Source organism: Schistocerca americana, chromosome 1 (genome assembly GCF_021461395.2).
Source record: "Schistocerca americana isolate TAMUIC-IGC-003095 chromosome 1, iqSchAmer2.1, whole genome shotgun sequence".
Taxonomy (NCBI): Eukaryota; Metazoa; Arthropoda; class Insecta; order Orthoptera; family Acrididae; genus Schistocerca; species Schistocerca americana.
Window position 1 is genome coordinate 1,137,804,475 of NC_060119.1, and position 17,639 is coordinate 1,137,822,113.

Below are 17,639 nucleotides of genomic sequence, written 5' to 3' on the forward strand. Positions count from 1 at the left end.
TTCCCTTGATGCCCCTCGGCCAACCGTCTCGTCGTAAACCGTTCAGGAGTTATGACTCTTTTAATTCATATAGTTCAATAATTGTCGCCGTGTACCTATTTTAAAAATAACACAATACATAAATCGGGACAAACTACACATGAAAACAACTTGGCTATTACACTAACCTAATCCCGTTGGCAAATAAGTACACATTTTTACGAGAAGCGTGTTCCTTGGTGATTACAAATGGCAGCGTCAGAACCAGCACTTACCATTCCTAATGTCGGCCCAAAGTGTAACCTCCTCCTCACTTATCGACCTTAATGACAGTGAAAAATTAAACCGCGTGTACCTAATGGATATTTGGGAAAAGCAATCGCCACCGAAATTAATCTGTCGGTAAAGAGGGAGGAAAGGATTACATCTAAATGAAAGAAAAATGCAAATGAAACTGGTGGAAATTAATTTTGAAAAGGGGTAAAGTTAATAAAGAAAGTAAATGTGCGGTCGTTACGTTAACAATTAATTGACGTTAATTAGATATTTGAGATTTGGGGAAAATTACGGTTGCCAGTCCTATGGACAACTACTATAATAACTGAAAAAGAAAGGTTATTGCACATATAATTAGCACTAAAAGCGTGGCAACTCAAGGTTGACACGTGTTGTGTGAAAACTGAAAGTTTTGTCAGAAGTAATAAATTTCGCTACACTCTGACTTAATTTAGCAAAAGAATTAATAAAACCGGAAAATTGAAAGTTAATTTAGTGAGCGAAATTAATAGTGAGATTTGTTTCTGAAGCACTACGTAATTCAGTAAAATAAGGTTAGTCTTGGGCTACCTCAACAATCATTTCAAAAGTACTTGAATATAAGCAATTTAGAAATAAGAGATTTAACTTTGAACTTGAATTAAATGACTCTGGACAATTAACAATAGTAACATTTAGTACGTACCAACCTGAGCTGCAGTCACAGGTAAGCTAAAATATGATAACAAAACTCGCACTCTTAATTTGTGCTTGTGTAATCTAAATATTGTAGCCAGCTATGAATACCTTAACTGAACTTTGGAATTAAAGCAGTGAAATGGAATGATATTACTTTAATGCTGGTGTCTGAATTTCAACGACGCTCGGGTTCATTCCGGAAAGGAAGGGACCCTGTTTGTTGATGCAATTGGGACAATGAGCAACAAAGGTTCATGCTACGTTGCTGTAATTTAGTGAGAAAAATTTAACAGTTTGAAAAGCTGAGGTCTGCCATACAGTTCTAAAACTTTACGTGCTACCAGTCTTCCTTGTTGGTTGATTGAAGGTTTGAAGTCGTCGATCGAGGAGGTGGCGACAGTCACTCATTGTCGCCCGTCGCTGTTGCAGAAGCTGGATGTTGGCGCGCCTTCTTCTCGACACGGTCTCCAGCCGAAACGGGCTCTTGATGTGTGCCAGCTAACGCTTACCGTCCGCGACACCGTGTCAGAAACTATCATGGCAAGTCGAGCGCAATTACATGCTGCCAAACCCCGAAAGCGCGGCAACTCGTGGGAGCGTCACACACACGCCTGCTCCACCGCACTACTCCAGCCAGACTCTGCTCCGCCCGCGCTCCACGAGGCAGAGTTAACACTACCAAAGATCCTAAACACTTTGGTTCTCCACACGACCTATCGATGTATTCGTTCGATAGCATAGTTTTCCCTAGGCAAGACCCAGCGTAAAAATACAAATAGTATTTACAAAACAAACCAATTATACATCGACATAAATGCATAAATATACAAATAGTAAAACAATGACAATATAAAAAGACACAGAAACGTCATATCTTCAGGTAACAAAATAAGGAAAAAAATTTATAGTACTATAGATGTAAATAGGAGGATATGCATTTCCGGCGTTACAAACTGACCGTTATCTTACACTTCCTCCGTTTTCTTTTCCATTCTTCTGTATATTGTTCTTGTCAGCAACATGGATTATTGGGTTCCTTCGGGATTCTATGGATCTATCTCCTCCGCTAATCCATCTTGCTGTGGGTCATAGAATCTTAAGAAATACTAAAGAATCGACGGAACAATTGATTTCAAAGCCACTTCTTTTCTGTATTCTGAGTTATATTTGCTTAAGTATATCTCCGTCCTGGATCTGCTTTTACTAATTCTTTTCTGATGTTGTCATTCCATGCAGTTGAACCTGGCAGGCGCTATTACGTGAGATGATTACGGGACACGTGGATTCACTTTCCATTTCAGCCTCAACCGAGCTACTCCACCCTCTGCCCAAAAAATCTAACTTGCGGTCACCACCACTTTTAACATGTTACAGATGGCTACGAGTATATCAGTAAAAACAACAAAATCTGTAAAATATATTAATACAAAGTAAATTTATTTGCATCAGCAATTACACCGTTTTAGCATAACTTCCACGAAATTCCAGTTCAGAGAAGTCCAATATTTGATAAAAAAAAAGTCCAATAATTTGAGGAGTACGTTTTTCACACAATTGATCGAAAAACTGTAATAGCATCTAATTCTCACAATTACGACGAGATCAAAATTCACGCAATATAAAATCGATGTGTGTATCTACCATTATCAGTACTACAGGGTGTTCGGGAATTCCCCTTACAAACTTCTAGGACTTGTAGAGTGGAGTGAGTACACAATATTTTGAATGGGAACCCATGTCCGGAAATGTACGGTTCCCGTTCTACCACAGTTTCAATTGAGATGTTTAACTCATCCACTTCTGCATGAGGAATTGAATTAGTCGTGACGCAGTAGCCTACGATAATTATGTAACAATTCGAAAGTAAACTTGACGAAACAGCTATTCGTCATTTAAGCACATTTGTTTGTATCAACATTTAAACATTACGTGTTTACACTATTCCAAAACAAAAAAGAACGCAGTATGCTGTACCACAAAACGGTACTGACGTATTACAGCAGCGGCTCGATGTGACGACCACCAACGTTGTTACGGAGGTTGTTCCTACGAAGCATTAGGAGTGATTTAAAATGGAATGATCATATAAAGTTGATCGTCGGTAAAGCAGATGCCAGACTCAGATTCATTGGAAGAATCCTAAGGAAATGGAATCCGAAAACAAAGGAAGTAGGTTACAGTACGCTTGTTCGCCCACTGCTTGAATACTGCTCAGCGGTGTGGGATCCGTACCAGATAGGGTTGATAGAAGAGATAGAGAAGATCCAACGGAGAGCAGCGCGCTTCGTTACAGGATCATTTAGTAATCGCGAAAGCGTTACGGAGATGATAGATAAACTCCAGTGGAAGACTCTGCAGGAGAGACGCTCACTAGCTCGGTACGGACTTTTGTTAAAGTTTCGAGAACATACCTTCACCGAAGAGTCCAGCAGTATATTGCTCCCTCCTACGTATATCTCGCGAAGAGACCATGAGGATAAAATCAGAGAGATTAGAGCCCACACAGAAGCATACAGACAATTCTTCTTTCCACGAACAATAAGAGACTGGAATAGAAGGGAGAACCGATAGAGGTACTCAGGGTACTCTCCGCCACACACCGTCAGGTGGCTTGCGGAGTATGGATGTAGATGTAGATGTAGAAGCATGTTGTGGTACACGCTCTCCGTCTCACCTGGTGTCTTTAATTTCTAGTGCATTGGCCAGAACTCGAACCAGCAGATGTTCCTCTGTCTCTGCAGGGGTCTCGTAAATTAAATTTTGCATACGATCCCACAAGAAGTATTCCACAGGAGTTAAATCCGGCGATCATGGCGGCCCAGCTGTTGAACCACCTCGTCCGATCCACCGTTCACCATATCGTCTGTTGGAATGTCTCCGAACCGCACATGAGCAATGAGGTGGTGCACCATTATGCTGAAACCACGTCTCCCGGCGAACAGCTTCCATGAACGGGTGCAATATGTTTTGTAGGAAGCTCAAGCATTCAGGACCAGTTAGCTTGAGTAGAAGCAGGTGTGGTCCAATCACATGACCGTGTGGTATACCTGCCACACGAAAATACCAAACTGGCACTGAAGTCCCTGAAATATGCATAGCACGAAGGTTCTCGCCTTCCCAGACATAGCTGTTACGCGAACTAAGAACACAACCCCTAGTGAACTTACATTCGTCTGTGAACAGAACTCGACGTGGAAATAGGGCTGTGTCGATGCAGTAGAGCAGGAACCACGTGCAGAAGGCAACGCGTTATGTAAATAGTACGGATGCAGTCGTTGTTCACGCTGAACATCCCGGACGTTACTGTGACTAACACACATTGCGCGTGTAACTGTTCGAGTGCTCGTTGACGGGTTATCTTCAACGCGATGCGCTACAACTTCTTCAAATTCGGGTGTGCGGTGTTGCTGTGGACACCACAGTCCTGTCTCCTCAGGGAGTAGGTAGCTACGTCTCGGAGTCCGCTGCGTAACTAGGGCAAAAACTTTGTGTGATGGCGTTCTACGTTGCAGAAAAAGTTCTTGATACAGCCGCCTAGCAGCTCTTCCGTTACCTCGAGCTTCGCCATACACAAGGAGCATGTCTGTGCATTCCGAAAACGTGTACTAAACCATGTTCACTGTATCGGAGACGCACAGGCATTGAATAGGTTTCGAAGCAGGGCAGACGTTAAGCGAAATCAGGTAACCGTCTGACCCAGTACACGTCATCCTGTCCGCCCTGTCAAATACCAGGAAAAGCAACTCTGAGACTTTTCTCTTTCCTTCAGCAGACGCGGATGCGTTACACATTTGAATCGAAACGGTCCTAGGACGGAAACAGTACGTTTCTGAACATGGGTTTCTATTTAAAATCCTATGTACTCACTCCTCCCCCCCCCCACTCCCTCTCTGAGTCCTTAGAGTCTGTAATATACGAACACCCTGTAGTATCGACGGCAATGACAGAAATATACAAAATAAATTAATAAGTGATGGTACTGTTACACCAGGTACACAAAAAAGGTCAGAACATTGTTGTGGAAGCAACGAAGAAAGCGCGCCAAGCTTAAAAGAAAGCAAAATCTCCAAGTTTGGTGATGTTTTACTGAAGTTCGAAATTTAGCGCGAATCCAATGCAAGATGCTTTTAGTAGTTTCCACAACGGACCTCACAATCATTGCGATGTGTGACAGGTCGTGATTTCTTGTCCACCTCTATAGCCTAGTGCGAGCATCCGAAGGTGAAGATACCCCTGGGGAGTTGTAAATTGACTGCTGGAGGCGTCTGGTGCGCTGTCTCGAAATCCGGCCTTAAAACTGAAAGTGAATCTGGCCGTGTGTATAGTACACCAGTGGAGAGACACAATCAATATTTTCACTGCACGATACCAAAGGTAATTCTAACAATGGTAGTGCCACTAAAGCAAAGTTGCTAAACGTGGTTTTTCGAAATTCCTTCACCAATGAAGTCGAAGTAAATATTCCAGAATTCGTGTGAAGAACATTTACTAACGCAAGTAACTTAGAAGTACATATCCTCAGTGCACCGAAACAATTTCAGTGAAGCTAAGTCTTTTGGTGCAAACCGTATGAAACTAGATTTCTTTCGGTTTATGCTGATACAATAGCATCATACTTAGCAGTCATATGCAACCGCTCACTTGGCGAAGACTTACAGACTGGAAAGTTGCACAGGTCACACTAAGCAGGAGTAATCTGATGAATCACAGACTCTTATCACTAATGCCAACGTGCAAAAGAATTTTGGAACAGATAATTGTATGTCTACGAACATTACGATTTACGTAGAACATAACGAGCTATTGGCCCATAGCACGGATGCAATAAATGTGATTCTTGTGGAACACTAATAGCTCATAATTCGCAATAAGTAATGAGTTCTATAGGTAGAGGATCTCAAACTGGTTCCATGTTTTTAGATTTCCAGAGGCTTTTGACACCGTTTCTCACAAGGGACGTTTCTCACAAGGGACGTTTATCAGACTGCGTACCTGGCCGCTCGGGGTAGCCGCGAGGTCTTGGGCACCTTGCCATGGTTCGAGCGGCTCCCCCCGACGGAGGTTCGAGTCGTCCAATTTAATTTGTTCGTAATTGTAATTCCTAGGCATTTACTTGAATTATGAAAATACTTTATTGTCACCAACCTACTTACGGAGAGATGATGGTAGATGATCAGCGTAGTAAAATAAAGGAAATCAGAGCTCGTACGGAAATACTTAAGTGTCTTTTTGCCATGGGTGTGTGTGTTGCCCTTAGCGTAAGTTAGTTTAAGTTAGATTAAGCAGTGTGTAAGCCTAGGGACCGATGACCTCAGCAGTTTGGTCCCATAGGAACTTACCACCCCAAACTTCATGCCTATTGTAACACGCCGGTTTAATCTACTTACTTATCCCGCTCGATCGAGATCTGATAGCAGCCCAAAACAGACATTAATTAATGTGACCGTGTACCTAATGGGGCTGGCAATCGGATTGGACTGCTACGGAGTTGTTACATTCCATTTTGTCCTTCTCGAATGCTGTAATAATAAAATGTCTGGTGGCAAGAAGAACGACAAGACAGCTTCATTAATCAACAACCTATATTCATCACAAAAACACAAAGTAAGGAGACAGCCACTGCCTTCGTCGTACAGAATTAATAACGGCTAATCTCAGCACAGGCCCTTTCGTTATTCATTATCGTCACACGCAATTTCAATCATTGTAATTCACCACTACAATCCAACACTGCAATCCAACACTGCAATCCAAATGATGCCGACGCGGTAGACGCGTAATTACAATATCGGCACAAAAATGTCACTGAATCACACTAGTAATTATACTTTTTCACTTTCCCGAATATTCCTAACACAAAGGGGTTAAACCACGGCGATGGCCACTCCCTTTGTCGGTACGGTCTTGCATTCCAGCAACAGACCTCCACCCGGCTCGGCCCACAGCGCGTACCACACACTACTCAACACTCGCTCTCGGTCTCGCCACCCGACGCACACACTATCGATTGTTTGTCCTGTCGACCTGTGCTGTCGCAAAACTTATAGTAAGGGCCTACGGACCCCTTACACTATGGAGTATTGTATATGTTGTGCGACTAGATTCCTGATTTCCTGTCATAAAGGTCACACTACGCAGTAAGCGATGGGAAATCATAGAGTAAAACGGAAGGGATCTCTGGCGTTCCTCAAGGAAATGTTACAAGACCTCTGCTCTTCCTAACCTACATAAACGAATTAGGAGACAATCTGAGCAGCCGTCGTAGGTTGTTTGCAGACGGTGTTGTCATTTACTGTGTCCTAAAAACATCAGCTAATTAAATCCAATTGAAAAATGATTTAGACACCGTATCTGTATGGCACGAAAACTGGCAATTGACTCTAAATAATGAAAAATAAGACATAATTCGCATGAGTTCAAAAAGGAATTTCCGTTACACGATAGCTCACACAACTCTAAACGCTGTCAATTCAAGTAAATACCTAGGAATTACAATTACGAACAAATTAAATTGGAACGGCCACACAGATAATGTCGCGGAGAAGGCAAACCGGAGACTGCGTCTTATTGGCAGAACACTTAGAAAATTCAACAGGTCTGCTAAACAGTCTGGCTACACACCGCTTGTCAGCCCTCTTCTGGAGTATTGTTGTGGAATTCTTATTAGGTTGGGCTGACCGAGGCCATTGAAAAGACCAGAGAACGGTAGCTCGTTTTGTATTATCGCAAAATAGGGTAGAGAATGCCACGGATTTGATTGGCAAGTTAGGCTGGGAATCATTAAAACACAGGCGTATTTCGTTGTGGTGAGATCTTTTCACGACATTTCGATGAATAACTTTTTACTCCGAATATGAAAATATTTTATTGTCACCAACCTACTTACGGGTAGATGATGGGAGATGATCAGCGTGGTAAAATAAAGGAAATCAGAGCTCGTACGGAAATACTTAAGTGTCTTTTTGCCATGCGCTGTTCGAGAGTGGAACGGCAGAGAAATAGTCTGAAAGTGTTTCGAAGAACCCTCTGCCAGGCATTTAAGTGTGAATTCCAGGGTAATCGTGTAGTTGTCGATGTACATGTAAATGAAAATTCCATTATTCCCTTGTTAAACCCATCCCATAACCTTAAATTGATAAAGACTTGATCGTGGCCGGCCGCGGTGGCCATGCGGTTCTAGGCGCTTCAGTCCGGAACCGCGCGACTGCGACGGTCCCAGGTTCGAATCCTGCCTCGGGTATGGATGTGTGTGATGTCATTAGGTTAGTTAGGTTTAAGTAGTTCTAAGTTCTAGGGGACTGATGACCTCAGATGTTAAGTACCATAGTGCTCAGAATCATTTGAACCATTTTGAACTTAATCATGTGTTTTAAGGTCAGCCTTGGTTCCCGCTACACAATCAACATTCGGGGGGGGGGGGGGGGGGCGGTGCAGTACCACACTCTTCTAGGTAAACATATCAGTGCTGTTACCAGATAAAACACAGAGTGTTAATTTCTTCTAGGGTATTTAGGTTATACGAGGGTTGGAACTTAAATAATGGCAACTATTTATTTACAGCTCTTACAAAATAAATACGTGTTTCAAAGTTTTACTGACATTCAAACTATCACCAGCGTTGTGTATAGCCCGTTGCCAGCGATGTGAAAGTCGTAGGATGCTTTCAGCAGTGCCAGTTGTGTTGACAGTTCGAGCGGCGCGGTCTATTGACCGACGAATTTGTAGCAGTTCTGAAGCGAATGCCGTGAAGTGTTTCCTTCAGTTTAGAAATCGAGTTGAACTCGCGAGGATTTAAGTCAGGGGAGTACAGTAAGTGATACAGCACTTAGCACCCCCATCAATCAAACAAATCGATAACAGCTTGCACAGTACGTGCTTGAGCATTGTCCTGCAAAATGATGGTCGGGTTCTGCAGAACGTGTCATCACTTCTGTCTCTAAGATGGTCGTAGGTTGTGTTCCAAAAATGAACAGCATAGGGACAGAAGTGATGACACTTTCTGAAGGACCTGACCATCATTTTACAGGACAATGCTCATGCACGTACTGTGCAAGCTGTTACTGATTTGTTTCACTGATGGGGCTGCTTTACCACCTACTGCACTCTCCTGAATTAAGTCTTCGTGAGTTCAACTCGATTTCTAAACTGAAGGAAACACTTCACGGCTTCGGTTCAGAACTGTTACAAACTCGTCGAGCAACAGACCGCGCCGCTCGGACTGTCAACACGACTGACACACTAAAAGTATCCCACGACTCCCACGTCGCTGGTAGCGTGTTATACACAATGCTGGTGACTACTCTGGAGGTCAGTAAAACTTTGAAACACGTATTTATGTTTACGAGCTGTAAATAAATAGTTGCCACTATTAAAGTTCCAACCCTCGTAAATTTGTAGAGTGCGACGAGGTTTTTAGAACGAATTACGATTTTTAGTTTACTGATGGTACACGGCATTGAATGTTAATTGCTATTTTTAGTTTCCAGTTATAACTTCCAATTGTGATTTGGTCTCTGAAATCGCCTGCAGATTCGATAGCACGACGCAGGTTTCTTAGAACGAAATACGAACTTCTGCAGACAGATGGCACACGGCACTGAATGTTAAGTGCTACTTTTAGTTGACACTTGCAAGTTATGGGTGTGACTGATATCGCAGGCAGTCATTGTGAAGCTGTCATTCTCAGAACTGCGACACCACAATCACTGCGATGTGTGACAGGTCGTGATTTCTTGTCCACCTCTATAGCCTAGTGCGAGCATCCGAAGGTGAAGATTCTCCTGGGGAGTTGTAAATTGACTGCTGGAGGCGTCTGGTGCGCGCTAAACGGAGAGCAGTTGTAGAGCATGCAAAGTGAACGGCTCAGTGGTGCGAGTTTCTTTGACTCTACCTGGTGAACGGCGTTTGTTTTCCTCTGCTCTGGAGGTCGCTTTAGCGCGTTGCGCTCAGCACGTTTGAAACATTCTCATCTTTGACCTTGGCGCGTCTGTTTGACTGTAGCCGAATTTGCAGGAGGTAGTACGTGATGAGTAGCTACACTCAACAGAACTGAGCTTCGGAATGCTAGCGGTACGTGCTACTATCCTCTATATAAAACACCTTAACTGTTGATAGTTTCACAGGTGTATCCCCTCTTCTCAGATCTTGCACTTGGATTTCCAGAAGTTGCACCGAGGGTATTTTTAGTGTTTTGGTCTTGCTTGTAAAAGAGTTTTACACTACTGGCCATTAAAATTGCTACACCAAGAAGAAATGCAGATGATAAATGGGTATTTGTTGGACAAATATATTATACTAGAACTGACATGTGATTACATTTTCACTCAAATTGGGTGCATAGATCCTGAGAAATCAGTACCCAGAACAACCACCTCTGGCCGTAACAACGGCCTTGATACGCCTGGGCATTGAGTCAAACAGAGCTTGGATGGCGTGTACAGGTACAGCTGTCCATACAGCTTCAACACGAGTCCACAGTTCATCAAGAGTAGTGACTGGCGTATTGTGACGAGCCAGTTGCTCGGCCACCATTGACCAGACCTTTTCAATTGGTGAGAGATCTGGAGAATGTGCTGGCCAGGGCAGCAGTCGAACATTTTCTGTATCCAGAAAGGCCCGTACAGGACCTGTAACATGAGGTGGTGCACTATCCTGCTGAAATGTAGGGTTGCGCAGGGATGGAATGAAGGGTAGAGCCACGGGTCGTTACACATCTGAAATATAACGTCCACTGTTCAAAGCGCCGTCAATACGAACAAGAGGTGACAGAGACGTGTAACCAATGGCACCCCATACCATCAAGCCGGGTGATACGCCAGTATGGCGATGACGAATACACGGTTCCAACGTGCGATCACCGCGATGTCGCCAAACACGGATGAGACCCTCATGATGCTTGAATCATCCGAAAAAATGACGTTTTACCTTTCGTGCACCCAGGTTCGTCGTCGAGTACACCATCGCAGGCGCTCCTTCCTATGATGCAGCGTCAAGGGTAACCGCAGCCATGGTCTCTGACCTGATAGTCCATGCTGCTGCAAACATCGTCGAACTGTTCGTGCAGATGGTTGTTGTCTTGAAAACGTCCCCGTTTGTTGACTCAGGGATCGAGACGTGGCTGCACGATCCGTTACAGCCATGCGGATAAGATGCCTGTCATCTCGACTGCTAGTGATACGAGGCCGTTGGGATCCAGCACGGCGTTCCGTATTAACCTCCTGAACCCACCGATTCCATATTCTGCTAACAGTCATTGGATCTCGACCAACGCGAGCAGCAATGTCGCGATACGATAAACCGCAATCGCGATAGGCTACAATCCGACCTTTATCAAAGTCGGAAACGTGATGGTACGCATTTCTCCTCCTTACACGAGGCATCACAACAACGTTTCACCAGGCAACGCCGGTCAACTGCTGTTTGTGTATGAGAACTCGGTTGGAAACTTTCCTCATGTCAGCACGTTGTAGGTGTCGCCACCGGCGCCAACCTTGTGTGAATGCTCTGAAAAGCTAATCATTTGCATATCACAGCTTGTTTTTCCTGTCGTTTAAATTTCGCGTCTGTAGCACGTCATCTTCGTGGTGTAGCAATTTTAATGGCCAGTAGTGTAGATCAGTACTGGCAGGTGGCACGACTCCGGACTGGTTACTGTGATTACGAACAGCACCAACGCCAGCCATGTTCGTAAACAATTCTCCACGTGAAAATGTTGGTGTGAACCATTGAAACGCTTAGTGTGCAAAATAAAGGAGTGCTTGACGCAGAATCTGCTTCATTTATATTGATCAACAGTTACAGCCCTCATAATACCGTCCCTTGTGGACGAAATATTCAATGATGAGTTACAAAGAAAAATTAAACCACTTGACGGAAACAGACTATATGAAACGATAAATGTTACTAAATTAGGAGAAACAAAGCAGAAAGATAAGAAAGGAAACATCTGCAGCTTTTCTTTTACTGCCGAAGCGAAGTGTGACGTATAAAGTATGGTTTGTGTTGTTGCTTTTCCAGGTGGGAGGACATCGGGTCTGTCTCGCTTGAAGCAGCATCCAAAATTATGCTGCCTTACCCTACCAAATGAAATGCATCATGAATGATCCTCTGTCTAGCACTACTTGTTACATGTTTTAAGTGCTTATGTAGGGCATACCAGTTATACTGTTGTGTTTCTATATACAGACTTACCTCTACATATATACAGGAGAGAAAAATCTAACTGGAATGAATTTTATCATCATACCGACAACGTTATTTGTGTCACACCAGTGCACCATTTTACTGGTTTTTAATTGCGGCGGAGTAAAGTAATTACAGCAGCAGTGTCAGTTTAAACTTGGCAGCGTGCGACGTTTTGCCAGGCAAGCTCCCCACTGAGGACTGTCACCTCCTCCGGAGATGAAATTCCAGCTCTAATTGGAATCCGGCACTAAGTCTGAATATGTTAGCACCTGCGGCTGTGGTAAGGAATCCCAGAAATTGTCTTTGGCACTGGCTGCGGTCTAGTATTACCATGGAGGTTGTAATATTCCATCTCAATTACTATGCAACAAAGTCAAATATGAAAGAAAGCAAGTACGTTTTAGGTATAAAGATCCATTATTGTATCACTACTATATTATCATTGGGAAGAAATAATTACAAACAAAATATGTCGTACTTACCTTTCTATCATATTTCCTTCTCGTTGTCTACGGTCTGGTTTGTGACGTGATGACGGAAACACGTTGCTTTTTTAATCATTTATTGACATCAGATTAGCTATTCAAGTCACAATTTCTGCAGATAAGTGAGACAAACTTTTTGATAATAAAGCCGTATAGATTGCTTTATTTACAACGTCGTTTCATCCACTGCCATCATCAGATAAAAACTTTTTTTTTTTTTTGTCATCAGTCTCCTGCACCAACCTCTTCATCCCAGAATAGCACTTGCAACATACGTCCCCAATTATCTGTTGGATGTATTCCAGTCTCCGTCTTCGTCTACAGTTTTTGCTCTCTACAGCTTCCTCTAGTACCATGGAAGTCATTCCCTGATGTCTTAACAGATGTCGTATCATCCTGTCCCTTCTCCTCGTCAGTGTTTTCCACATATTCCTTTCCTCTCTGATTCTGCGCAGAACCTCCTCATTCCTTACCCTGTCAGTTCACTTACTTTTCAACATTCGTACGTAGCAGCGCATCTAAAATGCTTCGATTCTCTTCTGTTCACGTTTCCCCATAGACCACGTTTCACTAGCATACAATGCTGAAACACAGAATTTGTTAAATATCATTCAGTGCCAGTATCAATAAAATCTGTGGTTACTCGGGGCAAAGTATTCACAATGATCGTGGACTCACGCAGAAAATTTGTTTCCTTTAAAAATTAGTGATACAAAAGACAAACATCTTCAGAAGAGGGGCATGGTATCCTTCAAATAGTCAGTCACAGACTGACTGACATACTATCTTTACAGGTCAAAAGTTAAACACACCCTCCCAGAATTCGCTCGCAACGTCCATATTTATGATCTTAATTTTGTATTTCCAGCGAGAATTTTCTCGGGACGGAAAGTTTTTAATGTCAGTATGTCCATAAGTAGCACATTAATTTTGATAGAATTATATATTTTTAGAAATCTGAGAAGTAGTGTCACAAGAATACACACTGTGCAACACAATTGAAGGGTCAGTTTTTTTATAAACGCCACTACTGTCTCCCACTGCAACTTACAATTTCGAGATTTGGCTTGATGGTGCCTAAAACTTTTTCTGCAATGGTGTAAAAGCGTGGCGCCCTCCTACGTAAACCTCTGGTTCGGCGTCGCTTCAAACAGCGAGATTTCGAAACATGCAGAAAAAGGCCAGAGCACAGAAGTTCAGATGAGGTGTAAGGTAGGTTAATGAGCGTAAGGTACGTTAATGATGCCACACCACATTTCATCAAAATTGTGCCCGACACGACCGTGGAACGTTGTCACACACACCCTTAACCACATCACACCACTTCCCTTGACGCCTCTGCAATGGTTAAAATCACTTGTGTCCTTGTGGATTGCTGAAGCAAACATTTCAGACACACCGCCGCTCAGAATCGTCAGAGAAACCACTCGTTCCCATGGGGTGTTGATTCCCATACATTTCACTGTCAAAAACGACAATTGGGAATGTGATGATTATCAGAACGATGTTATTGACAACGTTCTTCTCTGCTGGCACTCCCGGGCGACTCAACCCCTCTCTGGCGGCACTGTGGGCTGTAGCCCCACTGAGCGAGATCTGACCTCTTCATCATGGAACGCGACCGCAATTTTTGTTTTGATTCGAAGCAGCTAAGGTTCAAATGGTTCAAATGGCTCTGAGCACTATGGGAGTTAACATCTGTGGTCATCAGTCCCCTAGAACGAAGCAGCTAAGGTGTTTATGCTTTTTCCGCACCCCTTTCGCGCTCTCCTACGGCGAGAGAGTGCAACATTGACAAGCACATGACTAAAAGAGAAAAGGGTCTTTCTAAGACTCCCCAGTTAGACAACACCAGCAGTGCCATCTGCACACATTTTATGGGCATTTGAAAAATGTACCTGTATGGAGACATGCATTCACCGATGACTGTGTCCCGATGGGGTAGGCAACCCTATCGACACAACCTCAGCTGAATGTCGTTGCATTAGCGCCTGCTGGCTGCATGCGAAATATTTGGCGTGTCAAAAGTGTTGCCTGTCCCGTCGGTGTGTAGTCATCAGTGAATGCGTCGCTCTGTACAGGGACATTATTAAAGTGATCAAGAAAGGTATGTCGGTGGCATTGAGGGTGCTGCCGAATGGGGGGGGGGTGTCTTTGAAGGATCCCTTGCCGTTTTATTCATGTAATATGTCAATGTCGCACTCCCCCATTATCATGCCACAGGAGGGAACGAAGCAGAAGGGTTGAAAAAGCAAAAACACCCTTTGCTGCGTAGGATTAGTTTTTGAACAGTTGTAATGTCTCTTGCAGCGGTCTCTCCGCGATATTTTCAGAAATTTTATAAATTATATAACTCAGTACATATCTCGAAATATCTCTTCTTATCTTACCGATTCCTAAACTTTAATATACGATGGTTATCAATGCAAAGTAGTTTCAAGCCCTATTATTCCTTGGAGCGTCCATTTACTCCATGGAATAGCTTCTTTGCTATCTATGTTTACTCTTAGGAAAAGAATGATTCATATCTTGCCGATTAGCCGTGAAAGAACGAAGATGTATATGTATGTATAGTTGAGCTAGTCGCCATCTTGATGAGATTCTGTATGAAAAGGAATTTAATACATGAACTAAACTAAAAGTAAATGTGTTCGCGTATTATTTAACTGATTATTATTGACAGTGTCTGCTTACTACGCTGTGTTGCACGGGATCAGTGGGGGACGTCTGATTTACACTGGACGAACCTGCCGTTTTGTATGCTCAAGATATCCAGTTTATTACTTCAAATAAATAGGCTAACACGGTCTTACCAGCAGATCTCCCGTCTTCCCCATGTGATCAACGAAAGTTAATAATTATTACAAATGTTTTTAGGAGATCGACTGACAATTTTCGTCGCACCGAGACTTCGAAATGGCTTCACTGCCTTATGGAATTTAAGTTAAGCTCAATTTAATCAGGATAGAACAGTATTGAACTGTGTGAATGTGATAAGCCTGCTTTGTGAATGAAAATTCCCTTAATATACGCATGTTTTTCACTATCCTGAACAGTGAAGCTAAATCAGGCCGGTGTGAGAGAGGTTTTTAAATTATTTATTTTAAATTATTTAACTCATTATTATTGACAGTGTCTGCTTACTACGCTGTGTTGCACGGAATCAGTGGGGAACGTCTGATTTACACTGGACGAACCTGCCGTTTTGTATGCTCAAGATATCCAGTTTATTACTTCAAATAAATAGGCTAACACGGTCTTACCAGCAGATCTCCCGTCTTCCCCATGTGATCAACGAAAGTTAATAATTATTACAAATGTATTTAGGAGATCGACTGACAATTTTCGTCGCACCGAGACTTCTAAATGGCTTCACTGCCTTATGGAATTTAAGTTAAGCTCAATTTAATCAGGATAGAACAGTATTGAACTGTGTGAATGTGATAAGCCTGCTTTGTGAATGAAAATTCCCTTAATATACGCACGTTTTTCACTATCCTGAACAGTGAAGCTAAATCAGGCCGGTGTGGGAGAGGTTTTTAAATTTTAGATCCCACAAAAATATTAAACGGTCCATAGTAGTTCCAGCCTGTATACCAGAACAAAAATTGCAGTGACGGTGCGTTACAAAGGGGTCAGGTCTCGTTCGATGGGGTAGCAGCCATACGATGTCGTCAGAGAAGCGTTGAATCGTCGGAGGAGTATCAGCAGTGTCTAAGGTTGCAAAGAACATCCTCCTGCAGCTCACTGGTCGGTGAACTGTCGGTGTCGACCGTGATATGTTTCTGAATGAACGCCCCAAGAGAAGGGGTGGTTTCGTTACACCCTCTATGCCACCTCCTGAGGCCTTTACGTGTCGATTTTGAGTGGTGGTATGTCTGAAATGTTTTGCTCGGCCACTCATAGGAAACCTCGTAATTTCACTTCTGGGTGTCGCGGTTCTGACGTCCAACGCAGAGTCGTCTGGAGAAGGGGTGAGATGTGGGCGGGTGCAGGGCAGCGGGGCGACGATCTACTCTTCGTGTGTCGTGTCCACGGTAGTGTTGCGTAGAAGTATGGTGAAATTTGTTGCCAATGAGACGTCATTAACCTACCTTACAGCTCACGTGAACTTCTGAACTCTGGCCATTTTTCCACTTGGATTGACACCTTGCTGTTCGAAGCGCAGGGCGCCACACTTTTCTCCATTACAGAAAAAGATTGTAGGCACCTTCGACTCGAATTTCGAGCTTGTGCGTCGTGATAGGAGAAATTGACAGGGTTTCATATGAGTGGGGCACTGGTGTATTGATTAATCCAGCGTTACGCAATTTTACAAAAAATATTGTAGAACCGAAATTTTTTATCACTAATGAATTTTCAAAGAAGTTATTTTTGGTAAAAGAGAACTGACCGTTGAAAACTGGATAAACGGAGATTACAATTGAAACCTATCCAGGTTAATAATAGAAATAAATTTCATCTTTAATTATTTTAATTGTTACTTTTAATATATGTGATTTTGTGAGTTATCAGCTTAATTGTTGATTTATTATTATTTATTTTCCTTTACCGTTAGCTTGTTTTGCTTCTTGTTTATCTGAAACTAACCGAACTTCTTTTGATTTTGCTGGAGGATTTCGGATGGTGTATACTTTGTAGGTATCGAAATGTTATCATATATCTTTAAACGAAATGTTTTTAAAAAGGTAGGTACACCGTTACAAAGAGGTGATTGATAACTAGATACTGAATATTACTAACGTGAAACACCTTTAATAAAATTTCTGCAACTTCTGTAACACACTGATTTCACACTACGTTTTTAACAGACCGTATGAAAGCAATATGGAGTGTTATTTACATCGTTAGTTCCTCCCTTTGTTATTAATTCCTTGTTTTAAAATAAATTAAGTGATAACGAATCTTTATTTCTATGCGTTAAACGCACAAGTTGTACTTGACTGTAGCTCAAAAGAATGTGATCAACTGTATTGCATAATTCAGATATGATGATGTCGAGAGCTTTCATAAACATTGGTATGGACTTTTACAGTA